This window comes from Colletes gigas, unplaced genomic scaffold (genome assembly GCF_013123115.1).
Source record: "Colletes gigas isolate AHSC1104 unplaced genomic scaffold, ASM1312311v1 Colletes_gigas_Sc00008, whole genome shotgun sequence".
Lineage (NCBI taxonomy): Eukaryota > Metazoa > Arthropoda > Insecta > Hymenoptera > Colletidae > Colletes > Colletes gigas.
Window position 1 is genome coordinate 4,975,155 of NW_025106637.1, and position 16,073 is coordinate 4,991,227.

The window sequence follows — 16,073 nt, forward strand, 5'->3', positions numbered from 1 at the left end:
GACTTGCCTGCCATCTATTATGGCGTCGTTTACGCGCCAATAAAACATTCCATGGTCTCGAATTCCAATCAAAGTCTGCAACAGAATTAAAATCAAATGCATTACAGTAGACATATATAATCATAATTAAACAATGATTGATGAGAATGAGGAAATATCAAAAGGTTAGAAATGCGTACCTCGTTGGTCGCGAAACGCCGACACGTCTTGACATGTCTAGACATGTCTGAATAAGTCTCGTGAATTGGGGTGGGGGGAGCTTCGCTGTCCCACGAAGCTTGTATTTCGAAAACGAATTTCAATAAGAAACTGTATCAGAAACAACATAAAAATACCATGAACGATTATTATAAACCAGTAATAATTAAATTTAAACTGTATTGCAAGAGATCGTAATTAAATTTGGAGAGACATGTTAATAATTAACACCGGTCGAATATCAGAGAAAAAGTACGAAATCGATTCAATATTTATCACGATGTCGATTAAATTTATGATAAAAAATGTATTAATATTATGCGAAAGCATCGATAGAAAGTGAACACGCGGAGTAATAATGATGAAATAGCAACAGATTAGAAATATGCACCTTATTAAACGCGAGACGCTGACACGATTTGATACGTCTTACCGCTCCAACCTTCAGACTAGGAATGACGACCTCTCGCTGTACGCAGTAGCACTCGCGAATTGGGAAGGAGAGAGCTCCGATGTCTCGCCGCGGGACTCTCGCGAAGCTTATTAATACATACACTTTTGTCGATTTATTGTAGCAAATGACAAAATTCTTGAATTTGTTAACATTATTCACTTCAATTTCGTAGCATTCACCGATTAGGTTACACGTTTTGGTATAAATATATCTCTTATAAACAATAGTTTAATTACCAACTAGATGTTATCTACACCGTCAATTCAATAAAAGTTTGTGTTTTAACCACAGACGAGTTATACGAGTAGACCTTTTTTAGATGAGTAAAATTCGTGAATTTGCTATCGTTACCGACGTCGATCATCGTCTTAAATGTAATTCTCAGTCATCGTCGTCAAGCACAGAGTGCGTTGTACAACTGTTGATCTGTAATGTGGTCAGTATGCCGGTTTGTAAGAAGACAAGCTTTTATGAAATCGGTGATGTTTATAATACCTAATTTGTGATAAAAGTATTGTTTATGAAAGATATATAGTTATTTCAAAACGTGTCATTCAGATACAGTGAGTGCCACGGAACGGAAAGTTTTGACATATATTCTAACCTAATAATTCGGTAATCTTTACAGTCGATTATCATTACAACAAATAAATTTGAATTTAATACGTGCCATATTACTTTTTGAGGATTATTAAACACTCTGTCGGAAGAAGAATTTTTCTTACATCAGTCATATCGTTGTTCATCAATTTAGTTCTGAAGTCGAGGTTATTTACGTTGTCCGAGTACGTAGGCCTAGTATTTTGGTTCGTTTTGTTTGTGTCTGCGGTTTCTACCTGAGGCATCCTTAGTTCCGCGAATTAACAAAGTTTCAAGAACGAGGTTCAACCTTCCTTTTCGAAGTACAAGCGTCGCGAGCTGTCGGAGCTCCCCCTTCCTACCAATTTGCGAGTGTCAAGCGTCAAAGAAGGTTGGTAATCTAGTGAGAATTAAAACAAATATCTTTAGAAAATTTAGTAGAATCAAAAGAAACTTTTATATGAAAAACTGATTGAAATTTAGATTGAAAGTTAATACTTACACATTATATGGTTAGAATTAAAATAGTTTAATTGATCTAGTTAAATATGCAACCAATAACAGATCGATATTAGATGAGCCAATGACAGCTTCTCGTTGTGACGTCACAGTAGTATAAAGATTATAAATCAGTAATTATTTGTTTGATTGATATCTTTTTATATTAATTTTATTTACTTCATGAATTTTATTTTATTTATTTTCAGTTTCTCGTGATATAAGGTTTAATCTTTCTTTCGAAGATAAACATCGAGAGTCGAGACGGACTACGTGACTCCCTCACCCCACTCCCCACTCCCCACTCCTCGCACGGGAGACACGTCCGATCCTGTTCGTCATTCTTCGTCTGGAAAGTGGTGTGATAAGTGCGTTGACAGCTTCGCATCTAATTAGGTATGCATTTTTTATTTTTAACTGTTTCTGTTCTCTTCGTCATTCTCCATCGATGCATTTATACAATATTAATAAGCAACGGTTAACAAATTTGTGTTTTATTTCTGTTAGAGCCCGTAATTACAATTCAAACACATGAGACGCTCAACTACGGTCAAACGCATTTTACATTTTTAATTGTTTCTATTCCCTTCGTCATTCTTCATCGATGCATTTATACAATATTAATAAGTGTCGGTTAACAAATTCGTGTTTTATTTCTGTTAGAGACCGTAATTGCAATTCAAACACATGGGACGCTCAAGTATGGTGAAACTACGGTCACGCCATCGACGCGACACCATAATGCTTTGAGAGTTTGTCGACACGATTCGACAAGAAACCTGTATCTATGCGAAAAAGAGTATTTGGCGATGCCCACGTGCAAAAAATGTAAGTATTCTTCGTATTTTGTTCCGAGTACGCTTAAAAAAAATTGTTTGATTAAAATTTTCCGACATAAAATTTTCAAATACGGTAGAAACCTTTTCGTTAAAACATTTATTCTTTTTTCTACAGGATCCGGACATCTCATCGTCGTACTTGTAGATCCAGAGAAACTCGACGATGATTTCGCTGCTGATATTCCACGAGCGAACAATGTAAATAAAATTTATACCTGTCCTTTTCTTTCCAGCTTCTTTTTTCAGGACATTTCTTGGCCGCGCGCAATGCGGCCGGTAGATTCAGTGTTTGTGCGTAGCAACAGTTTGTTTTCCAGGGTAAAGTGACCCTGAGTAAGTTGTCGTACAACGTAGTTAGGCAAACGCGATAATAGAATCAGTGTTTCTTACGTAGTTTAAAATTATTTACAGAGCATCGTGGCTCTCCTTGTTTTCTGAATCGCGAGAATAGAGTCATTTGTTCGCCGATTTCAATCCTCGGTCGCGGTAATCTAATTTAATATTTTCTAATCAAATCAATTACTTTTTCAATTTGAAATTTAAACTCATCGTTACCGGAATTAGAGTCAGTGCATCACTGAAGAGGATTATTCGACGGTGCTCCACGAGCGAACAATGTAGGTATAAATTTATACTTTGAAATTTTTAATTAAAAATCTCTGCAGTTTTAACGATAGATTCTAATTGTTTTCTTACAGTTTTCTTACAGTCTCTGAACGTGATCCTGAAAATCAGCAGCAGTACCCGGGGGGGGGGTATCGGGCGAAGGGCCACGAGCGAACAACGTAAGTATAAATTTATATTTTCAATTTTTCATTAAAAATCTCTATAATTTTAACAATATTTTATAATTGTTTTCTTGCTGGCTTGTTACAGTTCCTGGACCTGATCCTGAAGACCAACAGGACCAGGCTGACTGATGACTGATGACTTCCACTAGGCAGCAGCATCCCAAAGATACATCTCATGAAGTTCATCATTGGTGAGTCGCATGCTATTTTGTTTCCTCTGGTCCCCAACCATGTTGTAGGATGAAAGATCCGAAGCAACACGGGTGACCAGTTGTATACTTAGTATTTTTGGCAAGTTTAGTGACCGCGGGTATTTTTCATACCCGCGCCTGGTAACATATATTGTTATATTTCTTTAGCGCAGGCTAGGGGCTTCTTGCACTCGCGTTTTTTAATGTAACAAATAAATGTTTTACAATATAATAAATATTTTTTAGAAAATATATGAAATATTTCCATGAACTCAATTAATACATCATACGATGTATTTTACGTGCAAGAAGGCATTTCGCGACTGGTCGATTTTTGAGTCAAAGTAACTTGCATTGTATATTAATTTCATCTTTTGAAAAATTTACTTTGACGACAAAGTCGACCAAGGATAACTAAATATTTCGAATACCAGTTTGATAGATTTTTTCAATAATGTATTTCAAATTTTTAAAGTAAATTCTTTTATTACAAAATCTTAATTAAAGTCTTTCGCTTCAAATAATATTTTTGAATATTAATGTATTTTATTCTTGATATATTGAATATATGAAATCGAGTCGTTTTAATTAATTAAACAAGAAATGCCGTTTAGTTATATTTACTTAACTTTTCTAGTCAGGATTTTCAGGATACTTTTCCGTGTTCGTTGCCTGAGTTCATGCACATGCCCAGGTGCTATTTGCATGAGCGAAGGCAACGGGGCACGATGACTTTATTTATAATTTATAATAGTATTGGCGACTGACATTGGCTAGTGAATCGTGCGCGACGTACTGTCCACATGTGTGTGTTGTGGTTAGGTTGTGGAAGTGCGTCGTTTAAACAATTTTCTAGATTTCTATTAACTGCAACATTCAATTTTTACTTACCAATTTATCAAATTAACTATTGATTTTGTTGTTTATCTATGTACGACTTTGTATTATATTAAATTATACAAAGATTTTATATTATACTAAAATGTTATCTATAATATAAATACGCAATGGTCGCTAGCCTTTGTCAGACGATTTCAGAATCTGGTATGTACATTTAGAGTATGAATGGAGTTAGTTGTGTCCGGGTGTCGGAGGAACCCCGGGGAGTCCTCTCTAGTTTAGGTCGCGCCCGGACATAGTGAATGAGAACCGTGGAGTGTTTGTTTGTGAGATTGAGTTTTGCTATTTTTTAAATATAGCGTTAGGTAGGTAGGTAACATTCTGGTATGTGTGTTAATTGTAAGTAGGTAGGGTCAGGGCAGGACTGTCATATTAGTCCCTCGGGTAGGCGCGTTTCGCGTGGCAGTTCTGTTCCTGTAGTTACGATTTGGAGAGTAGAAATCTTGCTGATTCAAACAGTCTACGCTGTTTGTTTTAGCTTTATTTTCGACTCCTCGAATCGCGCGACTCTTAAAGTCGCTCTCTCGCGCTCGCGGTCGTGATCAGGTCCCTTTCGAAACGTTCGTTCCCCTCGAGATTCACCACGTACGCTCTTTCAACAATTCGTGCATTGTTGGAAGACTACGTATTGCACAAAATCTCGAGCCCTGTGTTGTGTAAGTTTCAGGCTTTGGCAGGACCGCCGAAGAAAGAAAAGGCTCAGTGAGTCGAAGAGGCCCTGACAAACTGTCGCAAGAGTGGGCTGCAACAAATGGCTCTTCATCTTCATCTTCGGATGAGGATGGAGAGTCATTCCAGTTACTACCATGTCACTTTACTTGCCTGTAGTTGTAGTTAGATTATGTTTTTGGCTGGCTAACGTATGCATGTACTTTGTACATGATTGCACCATACATGCCAGCTATAAGGGCAACTCGCGGTTATGATATACATAGAGTTGCGAATATCCAATAATCGCGTTTGCTTTTAGAGTTGCGAATTATTATTTTTCGCGTTTCCTTTTCAGGGTAGTGTTGCGAATAATTACCATTCGCGATTGTTTTCATGCAAACTTAGGTACCGGGAGTTTGCTTTAAATGTAGCGTTGCGAATTATTGATGAACGCGATTGCTCGTAGAGTTGCGAATTACTATTTTTCGCGTTTCCTTTTCAGGGTAGTGTTGCGAATAATCACGATTCGCGTTGCTTTTTTACTCTTTTATACATATAATGGAAATCAACCGCGTTTGCAATTTTCATACTATAAATTAGCGTTGCGACCTTGATCAATCGTGCGATTTTTTCTTTAGCGTTGCGATATTTTCAATGCCCAAATTCTACCCTAACTGTAGTAATAGAAGTAATAGTGTAGTAATAGTGGCCAGTACATGTGCATTTACATGTACGATTAACCCCTGATTAAAGTTAGAGTTGCGAATAATATACAATGTTCGCGTTTGCTCGTAGAGTTACGAACAAATATTTATCGCGTTGATATATTAATGTTGCGAATAAATACGATTCGCGATTGTCTTTATGCAAACCTAGGAACCGGGCGTTTGCTTTAAAAATAGCGTTGCGAATTATTGATAAACGCGATTGCTATTAGAGTAGCGAATTACTATTTTTCGCGTTTGTTTTTCAGGGTAGTGTTGCAAATAATTACCATTCGCGATTGCTTTTATTGTTGCAAATCGCGTTTGGAATTTTTATAATATAAATTAGCGTTGCGATTTTCATTTATCGTGTTGTTTGCCCCTTAGTGTTGCGATATTTAAAACGTCTAACTTCATCCCCATATGTGCCACTCTTGTAGTTTGAAGTAGCTTGATGTAGTTAGTTTATTTCATGTATGTACATTTGTATCTACAACTGAAGACGCCAGCACCTGATCCAGCATTTTTGGGCAACGCGATTTGCATTAGCGTTGCGAGATATAAATATAATATTTTCATTAAAGATAGAGTTGCGAAGAATATACAATAATCGCGTTTGCTTCTAGAGTTGCGAATTACTATTTTTCGCGTTTCCTTTTCGGGGTAGTGTCGCGAATTTCATACGCGATTGCTTTTATTGTTATTTAAGAATAGCATTGCGAATTAACTGATCGGTTTGCTTTTAGCGTTGCGAATTACCATTTTTCGCGTTTACTTTTCAGGGTAGTGTTGCGAATAATCACCATTCGCGGTTGCTTTTTTTTGTTATAAATCGCGTTTGGAATTTTTATATTATAAATTAGCGTTGCAATCTTTATATATCGCGTTTTTTGTTAATTAGTGTTGCGATCCAATGCCCAACACTTGACGCTGGCTACTGTTCGATCACCAGAACGCGTCTGTAAGTCTACAAAGTCTCGAGTCCAACTTTGAACCATATAGTTTTGCATTCCGTTAAAAAACAAAAGAATTCGTGTAGTTTCGTTTCCTCCCATACTAAGCGCTATAATCTCTTTCTATAGTTTGATGGTAACGTTGCGAATTACACGAATATAGTTCGAGAAATGAGTCGAAAAAAGACATATCGGGCGATAGGTCTACTCGTGTATCTCGTTTGCGTTGATTGTATAAATCGATTTTATCTACGAACCATTAAGTAGAAATCTGCAATAGAATTCGAAAATAGGTGGTAAATAAGTCATCTGCATTATTAGTTGTTGAAAAGGAAGAGACTTAGAGTCCCCAAACAACTGCTGGAAAGGGAGGGATCTAGAATATGCCACAAGCAAACAATTGTAAAATCTAGACATTACTTTACAACGTTCAGACTTTTTGAGGATTCTAAAAGTTTTCAACAAATTTTATTATGGGATTTATTAAATTTTGTATAAAAATGTGATATCTGCGATTTACAGAAACTACATATTTCAATTTTGCATTTATTGGATTCATTGTCTAGTAGAAAAAAACGTTTTATTATTCCTTAGTACCTATTGTTCATTTCATTTTGCGTACAATTTTCATAAAAAAACCATATGTATTACAGTTCCGTGCAATTTACGTAGAGGAAAGAATATAGAGTGCGTTACGAACAGTTTCAGCATACGATAAGCTTATCAAAATCTTTTATCGGCGCTATTTCAAATATTAAATAATCCTTTAGTGGAAACCTGTGCACGCAGGAGAGGACGATAAAATTAACATCGAATCACACTTTGCCGGAAAGTAGCCAAAATTATTTCAACGGTTCCAAGAACGATCAATATTAATATTCTCTTTCACGATTATTAGTTATTCGTCTTTTAAATCAATTTAGAATTTATAGATTAGATTAGCCATTCGCAATGCTTATATACTGCTCTAGGATTGCTTTATGCTTTAGTCAAAAGTGGATTTGTTTAAAGAATGAGCAATGATCGATGTATCGAGTTTCCCCAGCCGTACATAACTCACGCAGCCTGACAATTTTTGTATAGATTCAAAGAATTATTGTAATTCAGGTACAAGAGGCGATACCCTTCTTCGATTGATATGGATGAGACGGCTCCGACTTTTGATATACGCTCGATTTGAAATGGAAAATCATGTCTGGATTGGATTCGCACGTGAGCTGAAATAAAGTTACATCGGCAGGTTTAAGCCCCGCTATATTTGCTTGCCCCACGTATCGATACCAGTTTGGCATAATACGTATGGCGGAATTTATATGGTGCTCGTTACAGGAAGCCGGGTGTTCGACATGCATAAAATTATTAACCCGCGCAACGAACGCGGTTACAATTTTTATTCGAGGCAAATTTCTACCTCGTATTTTTTTAAGTGAAAGATTAAACAATTTTTTGCTCGGTATTTTACTTATCGGTTGGATTTTGAGAGATATGTTTATGCAAATACGTATATAACTTGATAATATACACGTACACACTCGCGTTGAATCGTATCTAATGCAAGCTCGATATATTTTATATAGTTTATCTTTTCAGTAGATGGTCGTATTTTGACAAATTTAATATCCCTTCACAAATGTAACAACTTTTCTTACGTGAGCTTTGCTTAAGCAAAACTAGTACAAGTTTTTTAAAAACCCTTTTTCAAAACGGTACGATAGGTATTTCCCAATTGTCCAAAATCAGGAATCGTTAGTAACTTCGTTTGTCGAAAAGAGGTCGCGCGAGAGAAGGGAATTTAAAAAGCACTGATCTATAGCATCCGCAATTGCAAAAGTTCGGCCAAGAATCGCGTGAAAAATCTAGGTAACGTGTTCGAATGCCTTCACGAAGACGCTACCCGCCACACGGTGGGCATTATCTCCGCGGACGAGCGACGAGGACGGCCTCCATCCCGCCCGCCACGTTTCGCCGACATTACGCCGAACTAATTCCGAAGTTGCGCGCGGCTCGCCGGCATAAAATTAAGAAAATCTATCCGCGATGCCGAAACTTCGCGTTCCCCCTTCTCGCGATGAGGCCGGACGAAAAGAAGCTCGGCAACGAATATGAATACAAAGTTTCGGAAGAAAGCGGGCCGCGGCCGTTGGTGAGCGCGGAGGGGTGGCAACAGAAAGAGAAAAGGGTGGCGAGCAGACGCACGGCAGTCCCTGGCAGCAACTTAAATTGACTCGATAAAAGTTCGCGGAATAAAGCGGCCCAGGGCTTCGCCACTATATCAGAAACATCTGCCAAACGTTATTACAACTTTGAATAAAGAACGGCGCCGTACGAACGCGGGGTAGTCGGGGAACAGGCGAAGGGGGTGCTAACCGGTTCGAGAAAGAGAAGAAACTTCCTTTCTCGTGGCAACGACGACGACTGCCGCCGGGATCCCTCCCCCCATCCCTGTCGCGGCGAAACTTTTTCGCTCCTCGGCCGTGAGAACTTGGACGATAAATCATGACGTTATTTTAATTTTTCCGGGGGTCACATTAACCGCGCACGCTCTTTCCTTTCGCCGATGCCGCGGTTCCTTTAATTTCCAGGACAGATTCCTTCGAGCCTCTTCAACTTTATTGTTTGGACTTGTTCGAAGGATGTGAAACGATCGAACTTGTATATTATTTTGTAGATTCTAAAAACGACGCGTTCTTGATTCGTTGACGTTTCGTGAATGTCTAGGGTTTGAGTTTGACAGAGTTTGAGGGTGAATTCACTTAGAGAATAACCGCTGAATAGTACTCTCATTCGAAGTATGTTTATCGTTTAGAGAATATTAACAATTGGAAGATTTTTTCGTTCAAAAGGTGCCTAGGGTTTGTGGTTTACTTTGCGTGGAAGATATCTATAGTGATAACTTTATTCTACGTGTGTTCAGGGGATGACGACTCTTAAATGTTTCTATTCGACGAGTGGTTTCATAGTGGATTAGTCGCATCTACAAAACTCAGATCTATTTCTGTATCAGAGCTTGTCATCAACGATAGTTGGATCAAGTGAATCATGCCAATTACCTACCTTCCAGTACCGTCATCGCATCGGATCGGTTACTTCGTTTATTGCTGGAATTTTCAGTCCAGATCTTCCGTAATGATCGAGATTCTATTGTATCCTTTGGAACACACAAGCAACAACGATCTTACGATGGAAAGGCAAAATGCTACCGAACAAGGAACGGCGATAATGGATTTTTCACAGTGACCGCGAAATGGCGTGCCACGAGGATGAACGCGGATTGACCGCGACAATCATCGGTTTGTTTACAGAACAAAACTGCCGGGACGTGATCCAGGGACGTGAAAAGAGCGAAGAAACGAGGCAAAGGGAGGCAAAGGTAGACGCGTCAGAGAAGTCTATCCTGCTGAAAGGATGGTAGCCGATCAAAAGATATCAGCTTTGAACGTTGGGAAGCTTCGAAGACCAGGAGCCACCACAAAAGATCCCTGCTCAGATATGGACAAGCGTGTTCCCTTCTTTCTATTTATTTTTTCTTTATTTCTGCTCCTCGTTCTCTTTTTCCTCTTCGGTGAAATCGTCGGCCTCGCGGTTTCACATCGTAAATGGTTGTTCGGAGGAGATCGACGGGTCCATTGAAAACCTCGGAGGAATAGGCGATTGCATTATAAATTGAGATACAAGGTATCGGTGCCTGCTGTCTGTTTGTTTCCGCTCGAACGATCCGCTGTTGGCGATAGAATGTTGCCCGAGGTTTTTAATTGATTCGTTCGACGAGGATTTTTCTGCTGTTACGATGATCGATAGGCATTCCACCTTAGGCACCGTTTCGAATCACCGATAAGGGAATGGTAGTCGATTTTGATGTCGATGTTCCCTTCGTCTCTTAACTTCATCGATGTTACTTCATTCTTCGAAGAATATTGTTTCATTAGGACTTTTGCAAGCAACAGTAGATAATTATTAGTAAAACTTATAGTTGGAACAATTTTTATTTTGGTATTAACGCTTGGGTGGTGAATCTGGGTCACTTTTTACTTGGTATTCGAAACTTTTTCTTGCTACTGTTAACCAGATATTGGAAGTCGTTTTTTGCAGGCGTCGATACTTTATGTAGAGAGCTTTGCATAGAAATCTAACTTACTCAAAACGTTGTAACAATTAATGATAGGACAGTGAAGATCATGACTGTTGAATTAAAATTTTATGTAGCAAAGTGTTTGATCCACGAAGAGCAATGATTTTCTTCTCGCATATGTCATAACATGTCTGCCTTATGGTCGACATCTACTACTTAGAAGATCGCAACCAAAACACCATTAATCGTGCTCTGAATAGTTGACCGTGATCTTCTCAGCTTTATAGTTGATCCCTTCGAGGGACGTTAAAAATTATAGAAACGAAAGCAAAATGAGCATATTTGTAGCTAATATTTTGTATCGTGAAGCGTTAAAATGATTTTGATTCGCCTAGTAATCGATCAAAAATCGTCCCGATCGTTTGGACGGATTAAAAACATACTGTCGAACGCAATTGATATTACCGATGAGTCTCGAAGAAAGCGATCGGAACGTAGGAACGGAGATCAAGGTGCTCGAGAAGGTGCAGTCGCTCGAATCGAGTGGAATTAATCGAGTCCGCGGGGGGACGAACGGGCAGGTTAGCCCCGAGATTTCTGGCGATTTAATTCCGTGCCGGAGTTTCCGTCGTCGGGTCTGGCAGCCGGTGGAATCTCCCATTCCGATTCGGATCCGCTTCGATTCCATTGATAGCGTCGGACACGAATGGCGCTGCGGGCACGTTCGATCCTCGGAAGTCGAGGATTCCGCGGCGGCCATTAGTAACCGAATTAATTAGGCAAATCGGTAGCCACGATGCAGTTACAATTAATCTGTACCGCGATTCCGCGTGCAGCTATTCCGAACGTTGTACATTCTGCGGCGGGTAATTGCGCGGTTCCACAGCCGACCGTTTCTGTGTAGCTCGATAACAAAATAGCCCCACCGAACTTCCGTCCGGCGTGCACCGATGTTTTTGTTAATTATAGTCCACCGGGTAATTGAGATACGTTCGGAAATCCGAGGCACGTATCTCGGAAAGCTGCCAGCGTCGTTCCAGGGACTTTATCGAGTGCACATTTTTTTTTCTCCCCCAGCTCCTCGTCGCTTGATCGAGCCCAGGTACCCCGTGCGGTTTATTGCTAGCTTCTTTGTCTTGTTACTGATTGAAACCGGCGGTTTATTTCTGTTTTTGACGAGCCCGTGCACCGTAGGCATTATTGAAGCTACCGGGAATGGGAACAAGGGTCTAAAAGTTAATCGAACGCAATTTTATTTAGTCTCGAGGAGGTATCTTTAAGTTTGCTTGAATTTCAGTCAATTCTATACTTAAGAATTTTTTATCGATTTCATTGAATTTTACCTATCGTTGGAAAATTAATTTTTAGAAGTATTTTTGAAATCTTCTTCATTGATCGAACGAAACAAAGAACGAGTGTTTTAATTTGCAGATTGAAAACGGTAATGCGAAATAATAGAGGAATACAATCTTTTTTCGAAATAACCACCGACAACCGTTAGCGGTTATAAACGGATCACTGGCCACATTAAGCGCATATTTATCTCGCGTTGCCACGGACGACGTTTCCGTCGTCGTTATTTCATCGTTATTTCCCTGTTATATCCGGCACATGGTTAAGCGAGAATTATTACGAGCGTTACCGGTATCGGTCAGGCACGATACAGCCTTTGCAGCGTCATCCTTCTTTTTCGCTATAAACCGCCCCAAAAATTAAGTTACGATCGGGAATTATGGGCACTTCTCGGATAACGTATGTTTGAGTTCGCAAGAACCCAGGAAAACGAATTGCACAATAAGAACTTTACTTTTCGAACGTTCGCGGCCGCGAGTCGCGTCGCGTTAAATTGAATCCGAAAACGGTAAAGTATTTTAACAGAAAATTCATAAAAAGATTTGAATTTGTTGCTTGAAACTGGAAGCTAGAGATACAGTGCATTTTATTTTTATTTTAATAATTTTAGATATTTTTCGTTGATCGTTTGCGCCATCGTATTTAAAGTTATATTGTTAGTTTCTTAGTCCCAACTTAGTGAAGTTCGATTGTTCTAAAAGTATTATTGGTACCACGAAAGAAATGCAAATGAGTCGATGTCGATTACAGATTGGTCGTCGGTACCGAACGGTGGAGGAAGTTTAATTTCACGTCAAACTCTGGCTATATAGCGATTCGGTGGTCTCTGAAAAAGGAATTAGCTCTCCGCGAAACTCTGGGAAATGCACTTCGGACTCTTTAAACACTTTCCGTGAGCGTGATTAGAGGCGATCGTAAAACGGATCGGGGCGATTAATTATCGGTCGCACAAGAGGCTTTGGACCATAATCCGACCGAGTTTAAATGTCGAACGGGGAAGGCTTCCAAATCGTGCCGGGGTGTGATTTGTGGCGGACGCTTAGAGGACGAAATTGCACCGCAGGACCAAGCAGGATCGGTTCTACGTCAGGGTGATTAGACGTTATTGATGTCCGAACGGTACTGCAGCTTCATGGCAATGAGCGTCTGAATCATTCGGCGCCGCCGCGCGCTTGGAATTACCGTTAAATCCATATTCTTTGCGTTAACACCGGTGTTAACACTCGGCTCGCTCGAATGTCGAGTGCTGTTATTGACTCTAAAATCCTGATGGAGTATCTAATGCATTCGGCGCAATTATGGCGCGCGTGATTGAAGTAGAATCTTACCGTGCTGCACAGACGCTTCGTTAGATTTCGTTTCTCCCAGCAAAGTTTATTCGAAGAATAACATAATAAATACGCGATAGCAAAATACTTTGGAAAATGCAATTATTGATTTTCAAACCGTAGAATTTTATTCAGTATTTTTCTAAATATTTTCTGAATTCAATCGAAAGCTCTGAACAATTTTCTATAAGGGTTCGTACTCGCTAATTATGCTGTCGTGCTGAAAGTTTTGAATTTATAACATATCTGATAATACGTTACCACACATTATCCACAAAATTGATAGGATTCAAGGTGGCGGATAAAATTTACGAACATTCGGATCCAAATAAGCTGTTATCTTTGAAAATCGAAGATATATCGTAAAAATGTGTAAAATTAAACATCAAGAGCACGAAACATGACAATTACGAATTAATTATCATTCTATTGGTCAACGTAATGGTCAACGCGTATATAATTACTTCTCGTTTCTATTTTCCGTAATACCCAATACTACATTCACTAATTAATAAAATATGGAATTTAATAGAATATGGAATTCATAAATTAATATTGTTATAGCTCAATTCATAGAAATAATTAATATATATTTAATAATTGCAAATTCCAATTTAGATATTTCGGTAATTCTAACGACACGGTTAGGGGCAGCTTGTATAGATTGAAACAATTAATTACGAAAAACGAGAACACCCTTTGGCTAGGGATGCGTAATTAATTACAGCCTTAATCTGCAGGCGTGATCTTCGTGAGAGATCGATTCTCAACCTTCAATCCTTTCCCCCGAATTGTTAATTGACGCCCGGCGAGGAAAGAGCGAGATGTAGATAAGAACGACGGGGCGAACGCGCGGTTGTCTTAATTACCGTCCCCTTCGCGTCTGATTCGTTTCAGATAAACGTAATTACAGCTTCATTCGCGAAAAAGCGTGCCGGCTACGTACATCGACGGCTTCGGAAGTTTTCGCTGTCGCAGCAACAAAGGGTCCAGGTGCGCGATACACGATTCAGCCTTTTGTTTCCTATCTGCTGCACGTTGTAATAAGGATTTTCTGACGCCTATCCATCCCTCTTCGTACACCTCGAAACTTTAGGAATCGTTGTTCCCCGATCGGTCGGCTGGGAACGATAAGGGAAACATATTTATTTCCAAGTGAACCGAGGCGAATAGCGGAGACGTGATGCGGAAACGATATCTGGATATACGCGAAAATAACAGAGGATTCGCATACAGTCCTCGTAGAAAGTCCGTCGCGAATCCTGCACCCCGCCATAACCCGGCGTCTTCTCGTCGAGTAAAAGATATCCCGATCTTAACATTTTTCGAATCGTACATCTTCCGTATTTTATTTTGGAATTTATTTCGTAAACTAGACGGTGCAGAGGTTCTTGTTGCATGCTTTTTGCAATAAAATTATAACACCTATTTCGAGTCATCGTTAGTATAAATGTTGAAAATTGTATTACATTTCATTTTTGTACATTATACGTCGGGAGTATCATAAAAGAGTATGAATTAATGTTGCGTTACACGTTATTTTTTATATTGTGTTTTATTTTAATACGAATAATATTCAGGGAAAATTGTCCATACACGCTAGTAAAAAAAGCAGCATAAATTGATATAGATTAATATAAATAATTAATGTTATCTCTACAGAGCTTAATTTACCAGCATGGGTGAGAAAATTTAATTTCGTTATCGAGACTCGAGTAAGTGCATCTATTGTTGAGAAGTTCGTGCAGGTCCACGATTTTCAGATACGAGTGTACGGAATTTTTCATTTTGCTTGTACATAAAGTTTTATATTCCGTGGAGGCAGTCGCGATGCCGTACATCTTTCTGATCTCCAATCGTGCCGTCGCTTAGCGAAGCGTGAAACACATTTGCTCGAATCGTGGTACCCTTAACCACGCAAGTTCTTGCACACACCACGGACCCGTCCTTGGGTGTGCTAAAGTAAAACTCGAGCGGAATACGTTCCACTATTCAGCCATCTTCGGGAAAACATTTGCGGAATACTTTTTCCCATATTTCGCGTGGATGGTCTGAAGTATCTGGAGAATCCGTGGGTTAATGCTATGCGTAACGCGTTGTTTGCTGTGGTTTTAGAACTGTATTCTTCTGTTTGAAACGCATATCAAGGGATAATCGATTTAAGAAAATTTGTGAAAATATATTTAAATAATTCTTTGAAAATCATTTTCCGTAAAATTCAATTCGAACTGTATTGCTTTTTATTAGTTTTCTTGCACTGAAGAAATTTGTTTGAAGTATTTTATAAGTAAAACGGGATCGATTGTATTCGTCTGTCGTTGCTCATTCTTTATCAAACAAATCAACATCACACATATCGCTTATGTTAGCGAGGGAATTAACATTTTCGAGGGGATTTTCTATCTAGAAACTATCTAGAACTAAACATTAATATACACTGTGAAAAGAAATCTAGCTAAAATTATCATTGAAGTATAAGTTCAATGAAAGTGGCAATCAAATTCAAGCTTGTTATCTACAGTTTATCATTCAATCATAAGTATAAACCTACGAACATTCGTGATA